Below are 24559 nucleotides of genomic sequence, written 5' to 3'. Positions count from 1 at the left end.
TTTCCATGATGTTCAAATCCTTTATCTACTGCCTTAAATGTAATACTTATTTCTATAATATATATAGCCTACATTCCATTCCTTTATCATTCTCATTCCTTTGCTTATATTCCCATCCTGACCATGATTTCATTTGATTGTAAGAGAGCTTATCCTGGTGCTCATTCTTCAAGTGAATTCCATTATTCCCTATATTTCGTCTCAGTGATGCCCCTCACCCAGTCCATTTTCACACTAAAAGCTGATAGCAAGATCCTGGGCATAGTCCCACTTAGACACTATTTGGCCCCTTTCTATTTCCTTGATGCAGCCCAGGATCCCCTTACAAGTGCAAAAAACCCCAAAACATCAATTTCATTCAGTGGGAAAAATAATACCAAGCATGGTCTTGGCGAGAGATGAGATGATCCTGAACACTCAGAAGCAAGCATAACCCTGACAAAAGGTGTGGGAGCCACAAAGTGGAGACTGGCGAGGCTGAGTTTTTAGAAACATCTGGCCATTAATCTGAGCATTGGGGACTTCTGAAACATTGGCAAGCCTGCTCCAGCTGGCCCTGGGACCGCTGCTTCTGCATTAACAGGTAAATCAGCCAGATGGCCTCCAGTTTTACTACTGTTTCTGATATGGATGATGAGTTCCGATCCCCAATGAGCAATACGCCTTCCAAAAACCGAACATTTGTATTCACCTTTTGACCACACCAAAACAATGTAATCATTGAAGAAGCCCCCTATCGTGATTAGAGTGGAGGACAAAATAGAAGCTTGTTTGCTACTCGGAGAGGAAGCAGCCAGAAGCCTGTGTATGTGTGTGGGGAGACATTGGAATTAATTTTAGACAGCTACGGCTACATGCATTTTTGCCATCAGGCAAAAGCAGCGTTTTCAGTACGAAGCAGGGTTTTGTTTGTTTCCCGTCTGTATGTTTTAAGAAAAGGCAGAGCCCTACACAATATGAATATAAGGCTGGACGTATCAAATACGACTGCCTGAAATGCGATGCCTGAAATTTCTGACCCCGGTAATATGCAACAAATAATTTCATCATCTCGAGGGAGATGTTGGATGCTTTTATGTTCGTTTGTTTCTGGGACACTCAGAAAGCCACATGACGAGAAAGTATCTTGCTCTGGGTTGTGTCGGCTCCTTTACACGCTGGGGAGCTTAATCACATTGCCCTATCAATTTATGGATTTATGCAATTTTATGAATTGCTTTTCCTGCTGCTCTGATATCAGGGTGCTCAAAGCTAAGCACAACTGGGAGAATGACAAGAACAATTCACAAATTTGAACAGATTTGTTGGCAGCAAAGGTTGTAATTGCTAAGTTCTGAAAAGGAGCAACTATCCCAACATACAATTTGTGGAGGGACAAAGTATGGACAAAATCTCATAGTAAATAAAAGCAGCAACGGTATAGGGAAAGCCAGGAGATTTTCTTTTAATATAGCATAGTTTATAAACTTTCCTGAAATTAACTCATGAAATGAAAGTAAGTCAAATAAAAATACAGTGATATTACATACATCAGCTGGAGATACTGGAAACCAGAGTTGTTAATTTGTAATGATAAGGGGCTAAGAGGAAAGCTTGCTGGCTTTCTTTTTAATTTTTCTTCAGATGATTCTTTTCATGCAGAGTCTTTCACATACGTTCATATAGAATATTTAAATAGTTGGCTTGAATTGATATTTCCTTTGCGGGAAGAAAACAAAACGTAATTACAGTAATGATCACATAATGAAAAGAAAACAAAATAATGGTTGCACCGACTCATTATGTGTGTTGGTCCAATACGGAATAAATATTATCTGGTTTTCAATGAATGTATCATCTTGTAGCCCATCACTTATTCTTATATAATTAGTGAGCTTTTCCATTTCTGCTAACAGCCAGATTTATTTTTTTTAAGAAAGAACAATGACTGCAAATAGATTCTTTGTTGTCCTGCTTTACTGGTTCTTCAAGCAGTGTTGCCAGCCCAGAATCCAAAATACTTGAGTGATCCCTGGTCCAGACTGTTTCCCTTTTGCATCAGGTTGTAAGAGGCAGACATTTCATTTCTTTTGTCTGGGACTGAAACTGGGGCTTTGTGCATGTAATGTGTTAAGTTGTGGGTGAACATATCAGATGACACAGCGATTCTTCAAACAGCTCTTATTTATTCACAGGCCAGAACAGAACTGAACTGAAGGGTTCAGCCAGCCTGCTTATATAGAGCTCCACTAGAACGCAACAGTAACCATTTCCTGTAACTATCCAATCACTGAACATCACTTTCGATTCCTTATTTGCATATGTGGACCTGCGTGAAAACTATCTACAGTATCCCCCTGCTGGCCCAGGGTGAGAACTTCAGTACATAACATAATGCATGTGTGCCCCATTGAGCTATGGGCTCTTCCATGCTTTGAGTTCTCTGCCAAGCTATTTGTAAGCGTGACTGAGCGGTGCTCTCCTTATGTGCTGAGGAACTTGCATCTCCAGTCAACATGTGAATCATCCAGTTTGCAGAGGGGTTTAAATCACTATAAAGAGCCATTGGATTGTCGAAATCCTTGCAGTCAACTCTTAATTGGTAGTGCATTTAATTTAGCAACCTCATATGCATCAAGCCATCTCTTGCACATCAGACCAGGGAAGCCATCTCTGCAATTTGAACATTTCAAGAAGCACCACTTTCCATGAGGCTGACAGTGCTCCTTCAATAGTGTTTGAAGCTGCTCTGAGGCTGTATATCAGATTGCTAAATTAATACGTGACCAATTGAGAATTGAATGAAAGCTCTTGGGCAATTCAGCACCACTTCATACCTGTGCTTTTAAGTTCCTATGTGAACACAATGGCATTTAGCAAGCATGTTCATAAATTCATTAATAACTATTAATGCACACTCTCGCCAGCACAGGAAAAAAGATCTCTGAACCTTTGATGGAACAAATGTATTATTAAAGATGGCACTGGCTGCAAAACACTGGGTGATATTTTGAATGTCTAAAGACAGAAGCAAATTATGGTTTCTCTTTATGTTGTTATTGTTTATTATCTCACAGAATTCTTTGAAGAGAACAGACAAACAGAAATCAAAATAGAAAAACCCGACTACACAGATAAGATTTCAGAATCAAAATAATTTGTAATATTCCTTCACGCTGCAGGTTGGACTCCTGGAATTCCTGATAGGGCTGAACAAAATGCAGACACCACAATGAGTTATCCTATAACTGTAGCAGGAGATAAGAGCATTGGCTGCAGAAGGAAGTGGAGAAGTTAGGGGCATCTTATCCAAACTGGCAAACTCTCAGAAATTGTGGTATTTCTTTCCCTCAATCCTTTATCTCTCTGCCAGGAAAATATTCACTCTCTTAATTTATTTGTTTCTGGCTGCTGTTAAAGGCACAGGAACAAACAAATGCAGCTGGCAACTTGACTGTCCCACAACTCACTAAACACAAAGTAGAATTTTCTGATGGTAAGAGCCATTTGACAGTGATGGACTCTCCTTTTTTGGGATTTTTAAAAGCAGAGGTTGGATGGTCATCTGTCATGGATGCTTTTGGTTGGACTAGATGACCCTCTGCAATGTAGGAATCTCAGTTCTCAATTCTACGATTCCCTACCTGTAGTGTTATCACTTATTTGCCATTGTAGTGAAATGGAGCCTTTGTGAACTAAGGTAATATGTTTGGTTGGCATGCGTCTGTCTCGGGAAACAATGGAGGAGTGCATTTTGTGGGGTAAAGTCAAACTGTTGGAAGGTTACAGAGCTTGCAGTGGCTGTAGAGACCGATAGGGGAGAGACATGTTTTGTTGCAGCTGGGGCAGAGGATGGCATCTGGTTGTGCTAGCTGCCAGTGTTATGGGGCAGAAATAAAAACAAGAGGTGATGGTTATCATTATGATGTTCTATTTGTAGGCTGTGAAAGACATTCATATGGCTACTGTTGGAAACATAATACTGCACTGGAGGGACCACTCTGGAAATATTTATACTAAAGAGTAGTGCATAAATCTATAAGGTAAATAAATAAAACATATTGTCAGGGGTTCAGGAGCAGAAGCACAGGGAAGAGGGGAGATGGAGAGCGAAGGGGAAGAATCTGAGGGCAGCGTAGGAGAAGATGACAGTGGCCCGAGAGATTCCATGAGCCTCTCCAGCGAATCGGAAGATTCACAGAAGGGGGCGCCGGTGGCCAGGGCAAGGGGGGTCCCAAGGGGGACACCCCAGAAGCAAGGGGCCAGCGGGGACTCCCAGAGCAGCAGTTGGAAATCAGGACCAGCTTCCCCCCCAGAGCATAGTGGGGGGGAAGAGTCACAGGTATCGGGAGTAGCGTCTCCCCCAGCAGGGAGAGGAGAGGAGTCAGGGCTGACCACGCCTCCATCGGAGAGTCAGACAACGGAGGGGAGGTCAGATCCGGCCAGTATCCCAGAAGAGGGAAGCAGTGACAGAAGTAGTGTAACGGTCAGGAGGAAGGTCACTGGGTTGGCGCGAGAGGCAAGTTCAAATGTACAGGAGCGTGGGACAGCAGAGAATGAGGATTGGGAACCGGGTCCTAAAGCCCGCCGGAGGCAGGGGGAGGAGCTAAGCGACTCAGCGTCTGAGGAGTCCAGAAAGGGGAATGCCCCAGCGGGCAGGAGGACCCAGAGGAGAAGAGAGCAGCGGAAAAGGTGGAGCAGGGCTAGGATCTTAAACTGGTGTCAGAGGGGAGGAGATTCAGATGGGACTTCGCCGATCTAGGGTTTAAGATGTAGGGCTGCGCGCTGCGGCTTTAAAATGGAAATTGAACTTCAATAAAGACTTTTGTACATTACAACAGCCTAGCGTTGGTCCTCTGTGAGCTGGGACCTAGAGGCAGCTCTGACACATATATTTTCTGGTCTGGCAAGTCAGTTCTGTTCAATAGTGTTCCCATGAAGTAAGGGACTAAATTGCCGTGTAATTTGACACGGCGAGATGATATGAATGAACGTTTGCATTAAAGCAGGGAGAGAAAGGCCAGTGTACATTATGGCTTCTGAAGCTGACAATGTGCCATCATTAAGACTGATAGTCAAATCTTTATGCCTGCCTGCTTTATTCAATAGTGTCCCATTACAGATTGACCTCACATTATTGGCTAAAAGATATTCTATTAAAATTAAAAAAGGCTTTTATATTCGTGTCTCTCTCCCACATTTCTTGATAGTGAAAGCGTACCCTCTTAGAGCAGTTTTAGATTGCCTCTTGGTGGGTTATACCATAACAGGCTACAAATATAGGAGTTTGTGTTTGAATGTTCCCTATATAGAGAAAAATATTCTATATTTAAAAAAACCAGTGTATCAGGGGAAAGCCTCCTAGCCAGCCTTATCCCTGTCAAACTATTTATGAATGGGAGGTCTGTGTGTTTTTAAATAAAGGGATGCATTCACTGTTGCATGTGCATAGCTCAGTTTCGTTATGACACTCTGGCTGTTATCCTATGGCCATTCTGGGTCCATGAATTAGTTAGTCAGCCTGTCCTGTATGGGATGGGATGGCATTCCCCCGGAAGAATGAGGTTTGCAGGCTGGGCAGGCTTCTTGCGTCTACTCTGTCCCTAGAAGCCCAAGTGCCACCAATTGCACAGAGCCACTATTTCCAACTCCAGCTGCATCACCAGCTATGGCTATTCTTGGATAGCGATAACCCAGCCACAGTAATCCATCATTTAGTCATCTCCCAATTATCCTGCTGCAATGCATTTTGCATAGGGCTGCCCTTGACTACAGCTGAGATATGGCAGCTAGAACAAAATATTGCTGCTAGGGTACATAGACTGTCTAGTAGACCACATGATTTCCGCTGGCTGCCTGTTTGCTACCAAGCCCAATTCAAGGTTTCGATTTTGGCATATAAAGCCCTGGATGGTTTGGAACCCAGGTATCAGAAGGGACCTTTTTTTGGGGGGGGATGTGTTAATTAACAGCAATATTATGAGAATGGGTGTTTCAAGAGAATGAGTGTTTTATGGAAGAACGGATGCCTTATTTGAACTATTTCAAGAAATAGTATGATGAACTCACAGGCAGGATTTGAGCTATAAGCAACAGAAGTAATCAGATTATAATATTGTTACGATTTGGTAGGTAGAAGACAGGGTGCATCAGAAGAGGAGAAACAACAACTCCATGGGAAAAGGGGTGGGAAGTCGACAAAAATAAGAGAAAATACGAAATTGTGGTTTTTAACTATATATGGTATTAATGTTGAAACTGAATAAAATATCATTGGGGAAAAAGAAGGGACCTATTTCTGTACTGTCCTACCCATGCTCTTCTTAAGGATCTTTTCGTCATCTCCAATCCTGCTCCTTGCTTCTATTGTACGGTACAGACAGAGACAAAGAGCTGTTTTCTGGAGAGCAAAGAGATTAAATACTCAGCCAATGTGATGGCAAACATAGACAGGATTGAAGCGTGGAAATTGGAAAGAGATCTGTGGCTGACAACACGGTTCTGTGCAGGGGAATGATCTCCAAGCATCCCATAGGTGCCTCTTCCTAACTCCCCACCACCACACACTCCCAAAAAGAGAAAAGAGAAATCCTAGATCAGATGATGGCTCATAGGTTCTTATACATTGCCAAGAACACTTAGTAAGTTTAAACCCCCTTGGATTAGCATTACACAAATCATTCCAGATCTCAAATAATGTGACCCATTTCCAATATAGCAACCACTGTTTGTGAAGGAACACATCCCGGTCTCAAAAGTTCCATGGTAATAAAAAGCGGAATACATCACTGACAAACATTAGCATGCACCCACTTTCCCTCTGCTTCAGATTGTTCCAGATGTTCATAGCCCTTAGGTGGTCGTAGGGATAGTGGGCAAGTATGTTTTCAGCTGTTCCTGCCACTTTCCCTGGTTTAGTACCCCCCCTTTTTTTCTAAAGTCAAAGTAAAAGCAGTGAGTTACAGCTAGTCATTAAAAGGATACACCGGGGTCTCTCCAAGCACATTTATGTTTGTGAAACATCCTTTGCTGATGGGTTTCCACTTTCCTTACACAGGCTCGTGTTTTGCTCCATTCTCTTCATAAAAGCAGAAGTTGCTGATTGAACACTGATTGTATTATGACCAATATGATGTCAGCCTGCTTACCTATAGCTGCTTTACACAGAGTACTATAAAGTGGCCTGTCTCTTTAAGAGACATGTGTCATGTGCAACAGGTGGCTTACAAAGTCTAAGTCATGTCTTAATAGCCTAAGTGTGTCTAGTCAAGACACACACATTGCTTTGGAGGGAACAAATGGTGGGATAACCAGCCTCATACAGCCAACATGCCTAAGTCTAATTAATCCACCAAGGGGTTAATGCCATAGAGTAAACTGTCCTGCCATGCTTAGCTAGGTCACTCCCCCCTCGCGTTCGGAGGGAGGTAATCAAGCCTCTTGTTGTACCTCCGTCTATTTGAGAAGCTCCACATATGAGGTCCGAGTTGGTTGCTACTGCTCAGACCACATGGCTCTAACAAGCCTCTCTTGAGTTCCTATAACAATAATTTGGAAATTTTCACCACTTTAGAACTAAACCAAGTTTTATTGCCTGTGTGGCTTTTCTGTTTGATGTATGGAGTAGCACATGAACCTGACTTTTTAAGGCTTTGTAAGTAAACCGTTTTAAACTGTGTAAACTAGTGGTCTTTTCCTATGCGGGGGAAGAGGGCACTATTTTGGAACTCGCTCGGAAAGACATATTTTAAAGGTCTAACAGCCTATGTGTCCTTGCTTTACTTTGCTGCATGTTTTGTGTTTTCAAATACTTGCTGGAGTTCTCTCACCAAAGAGTACCTGCTTCAAACTTGGATCTCGGCATCTGGGAATTCTCCTTTTATACCTATTTTTTGCTTGCCACCAACACAAACTGGTATCTTCCTCCTTCGTAAGGAGGTTGGGTGCACACTTGGGGAACCCTTGCAAGATGCTGCTCACCTTCCTGATATTTGGCACCACCTGAATACCTTTCTCTTCCCATCAGCCATTTTAGGTATGAGCCTACTGGTATGAGCCTACACCGAGACAGATGGGTGATATACTGAATTATTATTTCCACTGTGCTAATGGAATGTTATTGGTTACTTTTTATTGTGTTTTATAATGCTGTTTGGTGCCCTGAGATCTTCTGTGATGAAAGATAGGATAGAAACACCATGTACCATCACATAAAGGTAAAGGTAAAGGTACCCCTGCCCGTACGGGCCAGTCTTGACAGACTCTGGGGTTGTGCGCCCATCTCACTTAAGAGGCCAGGGGCCAGCGCTGTCCGGAGACACTTCCGGGTCACGTGGCCAGTGTGACATCGCTGCTCTGGCCAGAGCCAGAGCCAGAGCCGCACACGGAAACGCCGTTTACCTTCCCGCTGGTAAGCGGTCCCTATTTATCTACTTGCACCCGGAGGTGCTTTCGAACTGCTAGGTTGGCAGGCGCTGGGACCGAGCAGCGGGAGCGCACCCCGCCGCAGGGATTCGAACCGCCGACCTTTCGATCGGCAAGTCCTAGGCGCTGAGGCTTTAACCCACAGCGCCACCTGCGTCCCTACCATCACATAAACATATGTATAAATATATAACTCCTAGAACCAGCCCTGTAACACAGCCAGGGCCGGATTTAGGTTTGATGAGGCCCTAAGCAGCTGAAGGTAATGGGGCCCTTTATATGTCCAGCTGTCCTTTGTCAACAACAAATTGTCGCTGTTTTTTTGTGTTGAATATATGCTATATGGTAATTTATGGACCTAGTAGGTATCTAAAGCCATTTGCACATAACAAAACATGTATTTTATCAAAGTCATTTGTATTTTATCTTATATTTTGGAAATGCACATCCAGTTGTTGTTTTCCTTTTCATTTTTTGGTGGCCCCCAAGAGAGTGGGGCCCTAAGCTATAGCTTGTTTAGCTTATACGTAAATCTGGCACTGAACACAGCTAAGTGACTCAACCTGCTTCCGGCAGCATCATTAGTGGGGATGGTGGAGAGGGATAGATGAAAGCAAGAATTGGTATCGGAATGGGGTAGCAAGACTTTTGAAAATGTTGACCATAGCACCATGGAGGTGTCATTTGGACTCTGCTTAAGGCAGCAAAATGTCTCGGGTCATAGAATAATAGAATTGTAGAGTTGGAAGGGATACCAAGGATCCTCTAGTCCAACCCCTGCAATGCAAGAATCTCAGCTAAAGCATCCATGACAGATGTCCATCCAACCTCTGCATAAAAACCTCCAGGGAAGAAGAGTCCACAACCTCCTGAGGAAGACTGTTCCACTGTCAAACAGCTCTTATTGTCAGAAAGGTTTTCTGTATGTTTAGTCCAGGCATAGGCAAACTCGGCCCTCCAGATGTTTTGGGACTATGACTCCCATCATCCCTAGCTAACAGGACCAGTAGTCAGGTATGATGGGAACTGTAGTCTCAAAACATCTGGAGGGCCAAGTTTGCCTATGCCTGGTTTAGCCGCACTCTCCTTTCTTGTAACTTGAAGCCATTGGTTAATGTCCTACCCTCCCTGTCAACTCTTTGTTAATTCATGAATCATTTCTACCTCAGTTTTAATTGGCTACCTAGAAAAGAGAAAAGAAAAACCCAGGGCAGGGACTTTGGAGTGTTACTGTTTGTTTTTGCCCCCGATGGTAAAGTCTACCCTGCAATGAATTTGCCTTGGGGGTTTTATAGAAGGGAATAGCGGTCTTAAGTTGAGGCCATTGTACAAATTAAACATGCCTGTCTAGAAGTCAAGGTATCAGCAACTGCAAGTGTCCGTGTCAGCAGGTTTTTAGGCCTTAGCCTGCATCTGGAGATGAATTACTGCCTCGAATGGCGCTAGAGACAGCTGCAAACATTCTCCTGAAGATGAGGTAAGGACAACGGGAAGAAATGGCTGATGTTTTTCTTCATCCCTGTCAAATCCCAATACACCAGAAAAATAATAATAATTTTGAGCAGGGCAGTAAGCTACCTGTCTAAACAAACAAACCTGGCTTTACATTTTAAAAATAAATAAAGAGCAGGATGGAAATGGCAGGAAGGGTTGCATAGGCTGGGCGAGGCGTGCATTTGAAATGACAGGGGAAGATAAATCTGGTGGCATTGCACCCACTTCCACTGGCTAGTAGCATATTAAGTTTAAGAGCAATGTTTTCCTTCAGCTTTTGGTTTCAAGCAACCCACGATTTGGAGGGAAAACAAGCTCACTCATGAATAACACTCTTGTATATATATTTTTTAACTCAGATGAGCTCAGTTTAAAGTCCTCTCCCATGAATGAGTTAATTGTTTTAAACGTTTGAGTATGAAAATAAACTCCTAAGCTATAAGGTTTTCTGAGGCAAGAGACTTAACTTTAGGGTTCAAGCAATTTACGTCGGCTCCCCACATGCTAATCAACACAAAAACACAACAGACTAAAATGTTTTAAGAACAACTAGTTAGTGCCTTGTCAAATGGGCTTACCCTGCTATTAATTTTAAGGATCTCCATTAAACAAGCAACATAGCTGGAACTGGGCTTTTTTACAGATGGGCGGCACACCCACTGACTTTTTCCATGGCTTGAATAACACTCTCTTTTCAGTCACCAGTGAATGGGGATTTCCCACCTCAAGGCAGACCCATAATAAACAAAGGCATTGGACTGGATTATCTTCCCCAAGCGAACATGAATAATCTCTAGGCCGAAATTTTATTGGTGTAAGCCAGTTGACAGAAGAACCTCTAGTTTATCACCATGTTCAATATACAGCTGGTTTTCTTTATCTGTTTGTTTTCAACTCTCAGACAGCATCTATATTGGTTCAAGAGCTGGGACAAACTGATGAAACTTTTTTTGAATATTATTGTGCCAAGCTGCCTAAATAATTCTGAATGTTCTGGTTTCAATGTCAGGCAATGGATGTCTGCCTACTCCCAGACCATGGAACCAATTGTAAGCACGAATGCTTTGTTTCCATGGGGAATTGCATTCTTGCATCAGAATGATGTCACACCCACAGGTCTTGGAGCCAGGAAATGGCAACTATATTGCCTGTAGCAGTGGCTCTCAGTGGCCTGGTGTAAAGTTCCAGGAAGGTATAGAATCCAGAAGCAAGATGGTTCTCACAAGACAAGACATGGATGGGTTGAATGACTCCAGTCACATTGCCTGTTTTTTTGACATTGTTTTTGCATTGGAACCCTTAAAGGTATCTGGCAAGTCATTCTCTTTTACATTTATGAATCTTGATCTTTGCTATCAATGGTAAGGTAAATGTAAAGGGACCCCTGACCCTTAGGTCCAGTCGTGGCCGACTCTGGGGTTGCGGCGCTCATCTCACTTTATTGGCCGAGGGAGCCGGCATACAGCTTCCGGGTCATGTGGCCAGCATGACTAAGCCGCTTCTGGCGAACCAGAGCAGCACACAGAAACACCGTTTACCTTCCCGCCAGAGCAGTACCTATTTATCTACTTGCACTTTGATGTGTTTTCAAACTGCTAGGTTGGCAGCAGCAGGGACCGAGCAATGGGAGCTCACCCCATCGCGGGGATTCGAACCGCTGACCTACTGATCAGCAAGTCCTAGGCTCTGTGGTTTAACCCACAGTGCCACCTGCGTCCCTCACTATCAATGGTAGGGTTGCCATAATTCAAGAAGTAAAAATCCGGACACAAAAGTTGTTGAGCTTTTCGGAATTCACCCACAAGAGGCAAAGAGTGATACCTAAACACAAAAATTGTTGGCAAAAACCTAAACATTTTGCTAATTTTTTAAAATCCCCCCCGGGTGTTAATTTAATCATTTGAATACCGAACATGTCTGGGAAATTCTGGATGTATGGCAACCCTAATCAATGGCCAATGTATAATTTGTTTATCTAATCTTAGGAGCTTTCTGATGACTTTGTTTCTGATGATTGTATCTTTTCCTTAACACCTACTTCAGATTGTGGAGTTGGGTAGGTTTTATAACTTGATCCAGATTTTGAAAAAATGAAGGTCATTCTGACGGGTACAGAGAGGTACAAGAAAAGCTAGTGGGTAAGGCATTGAAGAAAGCAGGATAAACCCACAGCTCTTGCATAAATCATTACACCATTGGTGCAATTTATTGGGTCTGGTTATAACTAAAACCTTTGTTGCGTGTTGAGGTCCCCAATCCACCCCCCAAAATAACTCACAACGGACACGTAATTTTTGTTTAAGATTTTTGGCATGATTTTGGCCACAACTTTATTAAAATACAAACTGTGAGTGGTTGTTTAGGCATTGGTTAAGACTATCTGTCCCCCCGCCTGGGGACAGAACTGACTTCCGGGCACCACCAAAAGACAGTGCGGGGGAAAGCAAGTCGGGAAAGAATTGGAGCTGAGACACAGACCCTCAACTCTCACCCGCCTGCTCCCCGAAGGCTTGCCGGCCCTAGTCCCATTCCAGGGATTGGACGAAAAGATGGCAAGCCCCAGGATTCCTTTAACGGAATTCCCTTTCCGCAGCAACCATGGAGGGGCAGGCCCAGCCTATCCTGAACCCCTCCATGGAGGGGTAGGCCCAGCCTATCCTAACCCCTCCTCCACCAGATTTATAACCAATGCCTAACCGCCAATCGAGCCCTTTACGCTCGCCGCCAACCACTCACAATCCCAACCCATTCTTCAACCCTTCAATTACCGCATCCAACCAGACATCATTCCCCAGCTCGGAAAGATGTACCCCATCATTGCGGTAAAGGGCCAGAGCCTTGAAGGTAATATCCTGGTGGTAAATCACCAAACCACCCAATTCCGTTACCCTCTTGCTCACTGCGGAATTAATGCGCTTCCTGGCCCTTTCAGCAGCCTTGGGTTGAGAAATGCCCTGCCAATTGCTCCTTTGCAGCAATTGTGACCAAAATATTTTAACGGTAGGTATTAAGGTCACCAACTCCCCCAAGTCTCTTTGAATCGTGGAGCGCAAAGTGGAGCAATCAACCTTTGCCATATCATTCTTCCCCAACTGCACTACAATCGCCAAAGGGGGACCATGTGAAAGCACCCTCCGCTTAATTAGTGGGATGAATTCACTCCACCGCATTCCCCGTCTGGATATCCACTACACCTGTACGTGCTGTGGGAAGCCAAGATCCGGTCCCCTTCCAGACTGCCTCGCTCTGATGCCAGCCCAGTAAACGATGCTGTGCCCCACAATCCAAATGCGGACTGGAGCTAGAAACATGGGCAGGAAGGCCAAGATGGCGCCCCCAGTCCAGACTCGTCAGGGTGCTTGCCAGCTCAGTGCATGATGCTGTGGCCGACAATCCAAATGCGCACAGCTGCTCCTATGAGGGGAAAAATAAAAGGAATAACAGACAGGCATCATTGGCGATGCTTCCTGAGATAACCTTTGTCAGCATCATACTTCCAATGACCCGTATTCACAATCCTGTCTACTAACAGGCCCCAGTGCGCAGCCTTTGCAGCAGCACCTATTTGGAAGGAATGAGGCGTGTTCAGCGGTAGGCAAGCCACAGGCTGCAATAACTGGCGCACGACGTGAGCAATTAGATGCCCGTCGAACTGGAACCCATTTCTGTGCACTAGGATCGAGCCAGCCCCCAGGGGAATGAAAAGCCAAATATTTCCGGTATCCAAAAACAGGGCAAGGGCCCACCTCACCTGAGACTGGAAGCCTGATGGTGGCAACCCTGCTCACTAGGTCTGACTCAGAGCTCCAGACACTTATGACAAGCTCCAAAGCAGATAAGGAAAAGTCCTGAGGCAATAAGCCTCCAAACTTTCAGCCCCGTGCTGGCTCCAACACAATTTCCCCAACCCTCAGTACACCAAAATTACAATGGAATACTGAAATAAGTCTCGTCTTGATCTTGAACCAGCCGACAAGTCTTAACTTGTTGCGGATACTGCATAGGTCAAAGATTGAGCGGCTTCCTGCCTGCTATCCTGTGAAGGTTGGAGCTTATTCCAACCTTCCGAGACCCTGCGCACGACACACTTTTTGAAGGGTCTCTGAAAAATTAAAGCTTTACTCTAGCAGACATTGCAGCGGACTGAAGTCTGATAGTTTTAACACTGCATCCGATCTGCAGCAGGTGGGCGAATTACTGCAGGTCCTGCTCAGAGGATGGGGGCAGGTTCCTCTGAATGGCCGAGGACTGCCAGCTAAATTTTAAGAAATCAGTCCAGGCCTTCTCATAAGACCTGAAAGCGAATGGGGAAACGTAAGCTACTACTCCTCATAATTATTAATTGTTGCCAAGTGCCACAGGAGCTCCAGAAAAATCCGGCTATAGCTGGGTGTCCAGAGCCCAGGATCTGAAGCTCTCCAACTGAAAAAACGGGATAGAGCAACCGCAAAAACATTAGATGATCACGAAATAAAGCGAGCAGAAACACAATATTAAACCTTAAGCAGTGCGAAGACTCTGCCAGAGCATGAGGACTGTTTTGCCAGGACTCTCACACTGCCTGGTTATCAGACCAAGACATACCCGACGGTCTCTAAACTCCTCAGTCCAGATGTGCGCTGACACTACAATGGGGAAAACTCGCGAAAAGTTAGGTTACATGTGATTGCCTTGCCCTGCCAGGCTCAAGGCCACTGTACATGATGATGAAGGAACCCCGGGCCATGAGACCACCTGGCCAAGCAGGAATGGAAGGGGCAGCCTGGAGCAACCACCCTGCATGCAAAATTTAACTGACCTAGGAATGATAGGATCTGACAAAGCAACACTTGCTTCAGAGGAAGCATTACGAGAATAACATCCTTCAAGGCAAACAGCTTTTCCACAGGCAAGCAGAAGTTTGAGCAACGGTATCCAGCTAGCCCCCAAATACATTAAAAGGGGCAGTAGGACCCACTGTCCTCCATTGCCAACAGAACACCCAGCTCCTCAGGGAATAAAGGGGGCATCTAGTAAGCTAAGCAGAGGCTGGTGTCACATGAACCAGCCAGTAAAACAATCCACATAACGATACCCCCAGTTAAACGAGTCTTGACTCGCAATGTACAATCCAGAAAGGCACTAAAGGACTCAAGTGCTGCACAGCCTATTGAGCAACCCACTGGCATCGCCTTATCAATATAAGGACCATCCAATTAAAGCCTAACTACTTAAAATCTTGAGGGTGAACCGGCAGTAGCCTAACAGCCGATTCAATATTGCATAATGCCAACAAGGCACCTCCTCCAATTTGTTGGTAAGCTCAACTGCCTGATCCAAAGATGCATATTTCACGGAACCATTCCGGAGACAGAGCATCATTCACTGAGGTGCCCTTGGGATGCGATAAATATGGATCAGATGGAATTATATGGGGCTTTCTTTGGGACGATCCCCAATGGGGATAAATGAAAATCGGGACTAGAAGGAGAATCAAGGGGATCCCACCATACGTCCCAATGCAAGCTGCTTCCTAACCTTCTTTCTGGCTACCACAGGTAGCTCTCTAACTGGCTTTTGAGTTGCTGTATTCTGAGCCACTGGCTGAAAAGCCAGAGGAATCCCAAACCTTGGGAAAACCCTTCCCACAAGCACAAAGCTACTGACCCATCTAGATAACCTTTTAGCCAGACTTTCAAGGGCAATATTTTTACGGAAATATGGGCAAGAGGTATTGAGTTATTGCTTGCCAGCCCCCGCTTGGGCAAGATGCCCTGCCTTGTGTTGCCACCATGATGTGTAAATTTACAGGGCCAACACTGGCCAGAAACCCTAAAGAAGTCCCAACAAAGCTGCCACCGGGCCAGCTTCCTGCATACCAGCTTCCGGTTCTATTGCTCAGGGAATTTCCATTTGAAATGTGGAGCTGCACAAGTGGTCCACATGTCCCCGTCCCTGTGATCCTAGCGAGCTAAGGGGATGATGGCAGCCCTGCGTCTAACATTCCCATCATAGTGAATTACCACTTATAGAATAGTGGGGTTGGAAGGAATAGTAAAAGCTTCCCTAAACAGGGCTATTTTAGATGTCTTCTAAAAGTCTGGTAGTAGACATCTGGTGGGAGGGTGTACCACAGGGCAGGTGTCACTTCCGAGAAGGCCCTCCAACTGGTTCCCTGTAACTTGGCTTCTCACAGTGAGGGAACCACCAGAAAGGCCCTCGGCGCTGGACCTCAGTGTCCGGGTAGAGTGATGAGGGAGCATGCAGCTGTCCCATACAGGGACCAATCCTGCAACCTAGGCATTACCGGCACCATACGCTGACCAGCTGAGCTATCCAGGATGATCCCTAAAGACCTGGAACAGCCTCACCCTGACCCCTGGAGAGGTCCAAGGTGATGTCTGAGTCATCATCAGAGCCCAGTGGTGATTTACCTGCAAGGAGGTGTAAGCATCATCCCTGCTCCGCTTTTTCCTGCCTCTGAAGACCTTCCTTCTGGAAGAAGGCATCTGGGGCATCAGCAAGTCATCCTCTGCAGGAGAGGCAAGCTCTGGAGGCATCTGCAAAGGCCCTGCAAAAGGAAAAAACCTAACCAATGTGAGGAACAGGTGAAACCAATGCTTTGTGCACCACATGGGGATGCTATTCAGGCCAGAAATGCTGCCAGAGGCCATCAAATTCTAGGGCCAAGCAGGCCAAGCTAGGCCAGACATAAATGTTTCCAATGAGATAACAAACTTGAGGCAGCCCACCACCTGTCCAGGTACCCCTGCTTGCCCTTTAGAGAGAAGCACGCTCTCAAGAAACCCAAAGTTCTTTTTCGGAGCAATATCACAAATGGGCCAAACTACTCAGCAACAAATTAGTCCAAAAGGAGCAGCTTGTTTTGCTTTGTTATAACAATGGCTAAGTGGGGGATATGAAGCCTGTCTCCCAGGTCCTAGTCCTGTACTCTAGCCACTGAGCCACAATGGCTTGTTTCAAAAATGGCAGTCGCCACTATCAGGGGAAAACAAACTTGAAGAAAATAAACTTGTTCAGAATCAGCATAGTTAAAGAGCATACAAAGAGTGCTCATTGGAGGCACAGAGAGCCTCTGGCTCCACTCTGTCTGCCTAAGATATACATTAGCAACAAGTGAGCCTGCAAACAAACAGATACATTCTTAATAGAGAGAATGAGTCACATGTCACAGAAACTTAACAATTTACTGTACTGCTAACTGGAGCAGGCTTAGGCTTGAAAAATATGTGCAGGCCGAGCAGGCCTCCCAGCTTCAGCTCACTGCCTTTTATAGTCTCATTGCAATATTAAAGGAACTCAATATAGTGCTCCCGCCCAAGGCTAGATTAAAATTCAGCCAACAGCACTGCACCCACCCAAAATAAAGCCAACCTATGAGGATACTATAAACGAAAGTGATCCCAGGTAAGCTGGGAATGTATTGTACTGCTAACTGTAGCAGGCTTAGGCTTGAATGATATGTGCAGGCCGAGCAGGCCGTGAAAGCCTCCCTGCGTCTGCTCTCTGCCTTTTTTGTCTCATTGCAATATTAAATAAAGGAACTCAAAATAGTGCTCCAGCCAAAGGCTAGATTAAAATTTGGCCAACAGCACAGCAATCACCCAAAATAAAGCCAACCTATGGGGATACTATAAATGAAAGTGATTCCAGGCAAGCTGGGAACAGCCCTGACTAGCCCCACAATTAAACAGGCGAAAATGGGGAAAACCTTTTTGCAAAAGAAAGCCCCTAATGGGGGCTCTCTCCCTACTGGTAAAGGCAAGCCCAGGAGGCTTATGCCCAGGCAGCGCTCACAGGTACAGGGAGAATCTTCCCACAGGGCAGGGTAAGGGGTGGGGTGAGAAATCAAACAGGGGAAAAAAGGGGAATTAAATTAATTAAGGGACTAGAGAAGATTAAAAAGAAGGGGAAAATAAAGAAATGTAACCAGACAATGAGAAGATCACTCCACTGTCCTCCAGACGGTCCAAGTGCTCCAGGTGATCCGTTGCACGCAGCAAAAGAGAAAGTACAAGGCTGTGTGCAGAGTATTTAAACCTTTTACCCCTCCCACCAAAATTGCAACATAACTTTTGCCCCAGCAACTTGGCAATCCAATCAATGCCCCCCGGCCATCTTGGAGAACTTACCCAGCAACAAAGGGGTGGCTCAGTAGACCCCACCGCAACACGTGCTCTCCCTGAAGGAGAACACGCTTTGTGAGAACTCATGACAAGCCGTTGGCAAAGTAAACAAAGCCTGATAGACAACAGCCACTATTCCTAGAAAAATCAAGGGAACATTCCAAATGTTCAGTCCCTTTACTCACATCTGTATGTGTTCTTGTTGGAGTGCATATTTATGTACTCCAGTAGGAATACATACTGATGTGAATGTCACATTGGATTGCAAACAGCCTTCAGTTAAACAACCTCCGTCAAAATTTCTGCACATTAGAAAACTTCCTCGCCAGATGCACAAAGAATTCCATCCCCTATAATTGCATATCATCACCAGTGTATACTGTCTGGCTTCTTCCATGTGCCAAATGCAATTATCTATGGTTGACACAAATGTTCTTACTGAATCTTGCGCCTATTTTATAAACAAAAGCTGGTGCCTGATGCAGGGATTCCAAACAGGCTTAAACGACAGCCAGTCCCTTTTCTGTTGATCAGAACGTCTTCTAAGGAAAATACGCAGAGGAACACAGAATTTAGATCGAGGATTCCCAAAGTGTGTGCTAAGATGCAATAGCCCACCACGAGAATAGCTGAAGCATGCCTTGAAAAATGAAACCACCGTATTCAATGCAAATGCTGTTCTGTGCTATAAAAATGGGGGGCAGGGAAGACTTTGGTAATCTTTGGTCATATGGTGCACTCATCAAGGTCAAAATTTGGTGCCCCCAAACGGATCTTCTCAACGATGGATCTTCTCAATTTTGCAGCCCCTTGGCTCAGTGCCCTGTGCGAGACAACTGTCTGCATTGCCCTAAATCTGCCGCTGTGGGGAGGACCCATGTGGCATGATCACCTCTCATTGGCCCCCTCACTAGACACAATGCTAACTACATCACTTGAAGTTCTGTTCTGGGTTGGGTCTTTTTAACATATTAATGTTTGCGTGGACAGGCGGAGTCCCCCAAACCCTGGGCGGCCCCCCCTCATGTCGAATAACAAGACAACGTGCTATGGGATTAAATTGGCCACAACTTTATTATATTTCAGATGTGGGTAGACCTTGGCTCAGGCATTGGGCGTTTATCCCTCCCAGTCCCCAGCCGGGGATCTGGGGAACATCAGGGTTATCCAATGTGTTTGGGGGATGGGCCGGCTCTGGAGAACATATGTTCAAGCAGAGATAGCCACCCCCGTTACGCTGCCGTTGCAGGGGAGGGCAATGACGACCTCTCGGCGTACGGTCAAAGCCTCCCCTCACAAACCCCTTTAACAGGGAACCCTGGTATCACCGCCACAAAGAGGAAGGGGGTGTGGGTCACCGCTGCATGCCCCCCCAATACAGGAAAATAGACTAAAGGATTCCGCCCAAGGCCTGATACCGCCAAAGTTGTGACATTTTGCTACGGGAAAGGCAAAACCTGCCAATGCAGGGGAATTCCTTTCCGGCCCTTCAACAGTGACCTTGACGTAGCAGCGCTCGCATACCTGTGAAGAAAAGGTTAACCTGCAAAATAAATCTTAACTGAGGGTGGGTAGGGTGGGAGAAGCTCTGGAGCCAACTGAAGATTCCCAGGTAAGATCCTCCCTCTATTGTGTGGGCAGGTAGTCCCTCCCCTACCTAGCCTGGTCACCTTGGCAATGCTTCCCCAGGTGGGATTGGACAAATGACTGAGGTAGGTGGAGACCTCCAGGTATCCCACCTGGGGAAGGCGAAGCCAAGCCTGTGCTGATGGAGCCACACATGGTCCAGGGGCTGCCCGTGTCCACGCAAAGGGCGCCCCCCGTTTAATGTGAGGAGCAGTCATTACTCCTGTATCAGGACTGCGTTGTGTGAGTTTTTAGCCCTTTTCCTTCCTTGGCGCCAATAAAAACGGCCTCCTCATTAAAGGGGGAGGGTTCTTTTAGCCCTGGAAGGGAAGCTTCTGTTGGATGCACAGAGCTGATTATACAGTACATGCAATCCTGCTCTCCCTCTATACGCACACCCCTCACAGTTTTTGATTTTGTGGAAAGGGCATCTGTAATGTTACTTCTTGAGCCTTGCCACGGTAACTGCATTTTCTAATGGTTGCTGCTTTGTCCCAGAGTGCTTTGCTGCACCTCGAGATCTTCTGCCTGAGGGGAAATCCCCTTTCAGACTCTATATTTGAGTTCACGGAATACACATGGTGGTGGGGCGGTTTGGGTGAGGCATTAAAATGGCGGCATGGAGCAGACAGATGTTCCCACGAGTGCGTGTGGATTTGAGGAAGAGCCTGCCACCACAAATTTGCAAAATCCCTGACTTGTGCACACTTAGCCCTTATAGAACGTTTGAAAGAAGCTGGCCTTGCCATTGTGTTCATGGGGGCAAGGCCTGCAGGGAGCACCGTGTGAGCAGAACAGCACTCCTTATACACTGGCGGGCAATGAGCCAGACAGCATCCTGCAATCTGCATGGCACTGGCAACTGGCTGCCTTGCTGTTCCAGGTTGGGAGGGTGTTTGGCAGTTGCTAGGTAACCGTCAAGTGTTTTCCTCTCTTCCTTACAGCGGGCAAAGTAACCGGTTGAGGATGCCATTTCGCGCTGGCACTTCAAAGTGCTTAACAGCTCAGGCCAGTAGACCTCTTTCTACTAGGTGGGCTGCGTAGATCATAGACATAAATGGGTACATAAGAGGGCTGGGGCCAGGGAGTCGTGATTTTGTGGGGCAAATACCATGCCTCCCCTCCCCTTTGTGGCTTGGTTATTACAGTGTTATTTAAAGTAAGGCTACACATTAACCGAGTGGAAAGCAGTCTGGCTTTCCCCCCTTCTTCTTAGAAACTCGAAGAAGACCATGTCAGGGAGAACAAACAGATGTTGATTTGCCTCAGCCAATATTGCAAATGGCGAGGGAAAATGGGAGATGTAGTCCATCAATATTTGGAGGACCACAGATTCACTACAATGTGGTGTAGTGGTTAAGAGTGGTAGCCTCGTAATCTGGGGAACTGGGTTCGCGTCTCCGCTCCTCCACATGCAGCTGCTGGGTGGCCTTGGGCTAGTCGCACTTCTTTGAAGTCTCTCAGCCCCACTCACCTCACAGAGTGTTTGTTGTGGGGAAGGAAGGGAAAGGAGAATGTTAGTCACTTTGAGACTCCTTCGGGTAGTGATAAGGCGAGATATCAAATCCAAACTCTTCTTCTTCTTCTAAAGGAAGGATTGCAGAAGTGCCTTCCTTGCCCTGCACAGCTGAGAGGAAGAGTGTCAAACTCATGCTTGAAACAAGGATCACCCCATACCAATTTTTCCTTTCTTCTGTTTACATCTCTTCCTTGCACATCTCACACCGAGCAGCAATGCTAGGATTCCATTCCGTTGATGTGGCTCATGCGTCTCGTCTTCCTAGTTTTTCCTGTCCCGGCAGCAATGATAGGATTTTCCCCTCGAGATCTCTCCTATAGCTCAGCTTCCCCAGTGATCTACCTATCGACTTTTAGGGAACAGATGTAATTCTTTGCTAATTGAGAAGGGTGGGTGTTGAGGTGCAGTCCCCTAACTCCCTGAAGAAGCAGCAACAACTCCACTGCCAGGAGATGACGTGAGGGCCGCTGCGCCACCACACGGCCTGCTTCCGTGACCCACCCTGTTTCCCTCAGAAACTGGCCCTGGGACCAGTACCTGAAGGGAACCGAGTGATTGTGGTTGGAAGCTTGCCAGGGCTTTTCCCCCAGCCAGAACTCAGTTCTGGCACCTCTCAGGTGGGCACCATTGCCATTCTAAGACAACAAGGGAGGTGTTCATGGTGAGTTCCAGCACCTCTTTTTTTTAGAAAAATAGCACTGGCTGTTGCTATGATTGCCACAGTCAACATATTCTGGCCCCAGTGTCCGTACTCTCAATGGCATCCTGCAATGAAGAAATTACACAAATTATATTTTCTCTTCAGCTTTATTTCCATGCCAGTGGAGTCTTTGCTCAGCTAAATGCTGACCCGTCAGGTTGCTGCTACGACAGAGGAGCAAGGTCAGTTAACAGAAAGGGAGGCAGCAAAAGTGGTTATTGTAGCCAAGCGGTTTAGAGAAGCCCCGATATGCCCACGCACCCAGACGTGTTGGTAAGATCATGTCCCAAGTCACAACCATCAAGATCTGATCCTGCTTTAGTGTTTGAAATCTGACACAAATCATTGCTTGAGGCTTCAAATGCCTCTCTGGCAGGTACGAGGGTGAATTACCTGTTTCAGATCTGAGTGACTGTTGAAAGCATACACGTTGCCTCTGAAGAAAAGCAAGTAAGATCTGAAAATGGTATCTGTCAGTCTTGCAAAGTTGTCATGGAAAAGAAAAGAAAATCTCCTGTCTCATGAAGATGCAGACAGACTGAGGGGGAGGTGGGGAGCAACAGTATCACACTTGCCTGTCAAATATGCACCTTGTTTTCTATGCAGGCAATATATTAAGATTTAAAAAAATGTTTTTGGGTTTTCTTTTGCAGGAGATCAAAGCAAGTGGTCAATAGAGAGCCAGTGTGGTATAGTGGTTAAGAGCGGTAGTCTCGTAATCTGGGGAACCGGGTTCGCGTCTCCGCTCCTCCACATGCAGCTGCTGGGTGACCTTGGGCTAGTCACACTTCTCTGAAGTCTCTCAGCCCCACTCACCTCACAGAGTGTTTGTTGTGGAGGAGGAAGGGAAAGGAGAATGTTAGCTGCTTTGAGACTCCTTAGGGTAGTGATAAAGTGGGATATCAAATCCAAACTCTTCTTTTTCTTCTTCTTCTTCAATAAATGTTGGCTTCAATGTCAATAAAGAAGATTCCCCCCCCCCGCTGTATTTTGACATCAACTGAATATTAAAATATGCACAACTTTCTCCCCAACCTATGCCACTTCACACACCATGTATTTTTCTACAAAAAGAGGCAGGTTGTTCAATGGTATTTGAAAGTCACATGTCCCCTGCTTTTTAAATGAAGGTATTACTAAGAGGGCAGCAGGATGAGTGAGACATGAATGGAAGGAGTGAAACACTGCATACCTGCAGTACTGAGGGTCTAAATGTCTTCGATACGATAAAAATTCTCATTTATTGACACAATAAGCACTTTATGCAGAAATTAAGATAAGGTGTTAACCATTCAGTGTTAGTTTCCCCAGCCAGCTGGAAGGAAAAAAAATATGTGAGTTAAAGACTAGATAAAAAGGAAAAGACCCCTGGATGGTTAAGTCCAGTCAAATTCAACTATGGGGTGTGGCGCTCATTTCCACTTTCAGGCCAAGGGAGCCAGTGTTCGTCCACAGACAGCTTTCTGGGTCATGTGGCCAGCAGGACTAAACTGCTTCTGGTGCAACAGGACACCGTGACAGAAGCTAGAGTGCACAGAAACACTGTTTACTATCCTGCGACAGCAGTACCCCCAGGTATAGGGCGGTATATAAATTCAATAAATAATAATAATATTTATCTACTCGTGCTGGTATGCTTTCAACCTGCTAGGTTGCGTGTCAAGGTCCCCAAGCCACCCCCCAAATAACTCACAACGCACACTTAATTTTTGTTTAAGGTTTTTGTCATAATTTTGGCCACAACTTTATTTAAATACAAAACCGTGAGTGGTTGTTTAGGCATTGGTTAAGACTATCTGTCCCCCCGCCTGGGGACAGAACTGACTTCTGGGCACCACCGAAAGACAGTGCGGGAAAACAAGTCGGGGAGAATTGGAGCTGAGTCACAGACCCTCAGTTCTCACCCGCCTGCTCCCCGAAGGCTTGCCGGCCCTAGTCCCATTCCAGGGATTGGACGAAAAGATGGCAAGCCCCAGGATTCCTTTAACGGAATTCCCTTTCCGCAGCAACCATGGAGGGGCAGGCCCAGCCTATCCTAACCCCTCCTCCACCAATTTATAACCAATGCCTAACCGCAACCTTACAAGTTGTGACGATTTGCTACGCAGTAGGCAAAAACCAAATGGCCCAGCCAATCAGCCAGATGGACAAAATTCCTACTAGGCCCCTGCCCCAACGGCAGACGACCCCATGACAGGCATAGCAAGGTCAATGCAACAACCCCTTACTCAAGGGCCGGTGGGCGGGTGATCCGTTGCACGCAGCAAAGAGAAAGCTCCAGGCTGCGTGCAGAGTATTTAAACATTTTACCCCTCCCACCAAAATTGCAACATAACTTTTACCCCAGCAACCCAATCACTGCCCCAGGCCATCTTTAGAGACCCTGCCTGGTAACAGAGGGGTGGCTCAGCAGACCCCACCGCAACACGTGCTCTCTATGAAGGAGAACACGCTTTGGCAGAAGCTGGGACAGAGTAATGGGAACTCACTCCATTGTGCAGATTCAAACTGCTGACCTTATGATTGGGAAGTCCAAGAGGCTCGGTGCTTTAGACCACAGCACCACTGCATCCCTGTTAGTTAAAGACTAGGAGATTGAGAGACCCCATAGAATTATCATCAAGGATCTTCACAGATCCCAGCTGACACCTCACAAAATTGAACTCCTGTTCTACAGACAATAATCCTTTC

General features: G+C 45.9%; 2 long non-coding RNA genes across 2 annotated transcripts in view; one reads left to right on the top strand and one right to left on the bottom strand.

The window, feature by feature from the left end:
- Positions 1-1548: 1548 nt before the first annotated feature.
- LOC307216618 overlaps positions 1549-24559 on the bottom strand; it is a 50145-nt gene continuing 27134 nt past the window's right edge. Inside the window, exon 4 of the long non-coding RNA XR_013839224.1 lies at positions 1549-1698. This is a non-coding gene — a long non-coding RNA (uncharacterized lncRNA). The remainder of the gene's footprint in view (positions 1699-24559) is intronic.
- On the top strand, positions 10482-23414 carry LOC307216609. The gene is made up of 3 exons (XR_013839214.1): positions 10482-11202; positions 20594-20661; positions 21974-23414. It is a non-coding gene; the product is annotated as an uncharacterized lncRNA (long non-coding RNA).

This window comes from Podarcis cretensis, assembly GCF_951804945.1.
Source record: "Podarcis cretensis genome assembly, chromosome: 5".
NCBI classification, from domain to species: Eukaryota; Metazoa; Chordata; class Lepidosauria; order Squamata; family Lacertidae; genus Podarcis; species Podarcis cretensis.
This window is presented reverse-complemented; position numbering and strand designations above follow the sequence as displayed.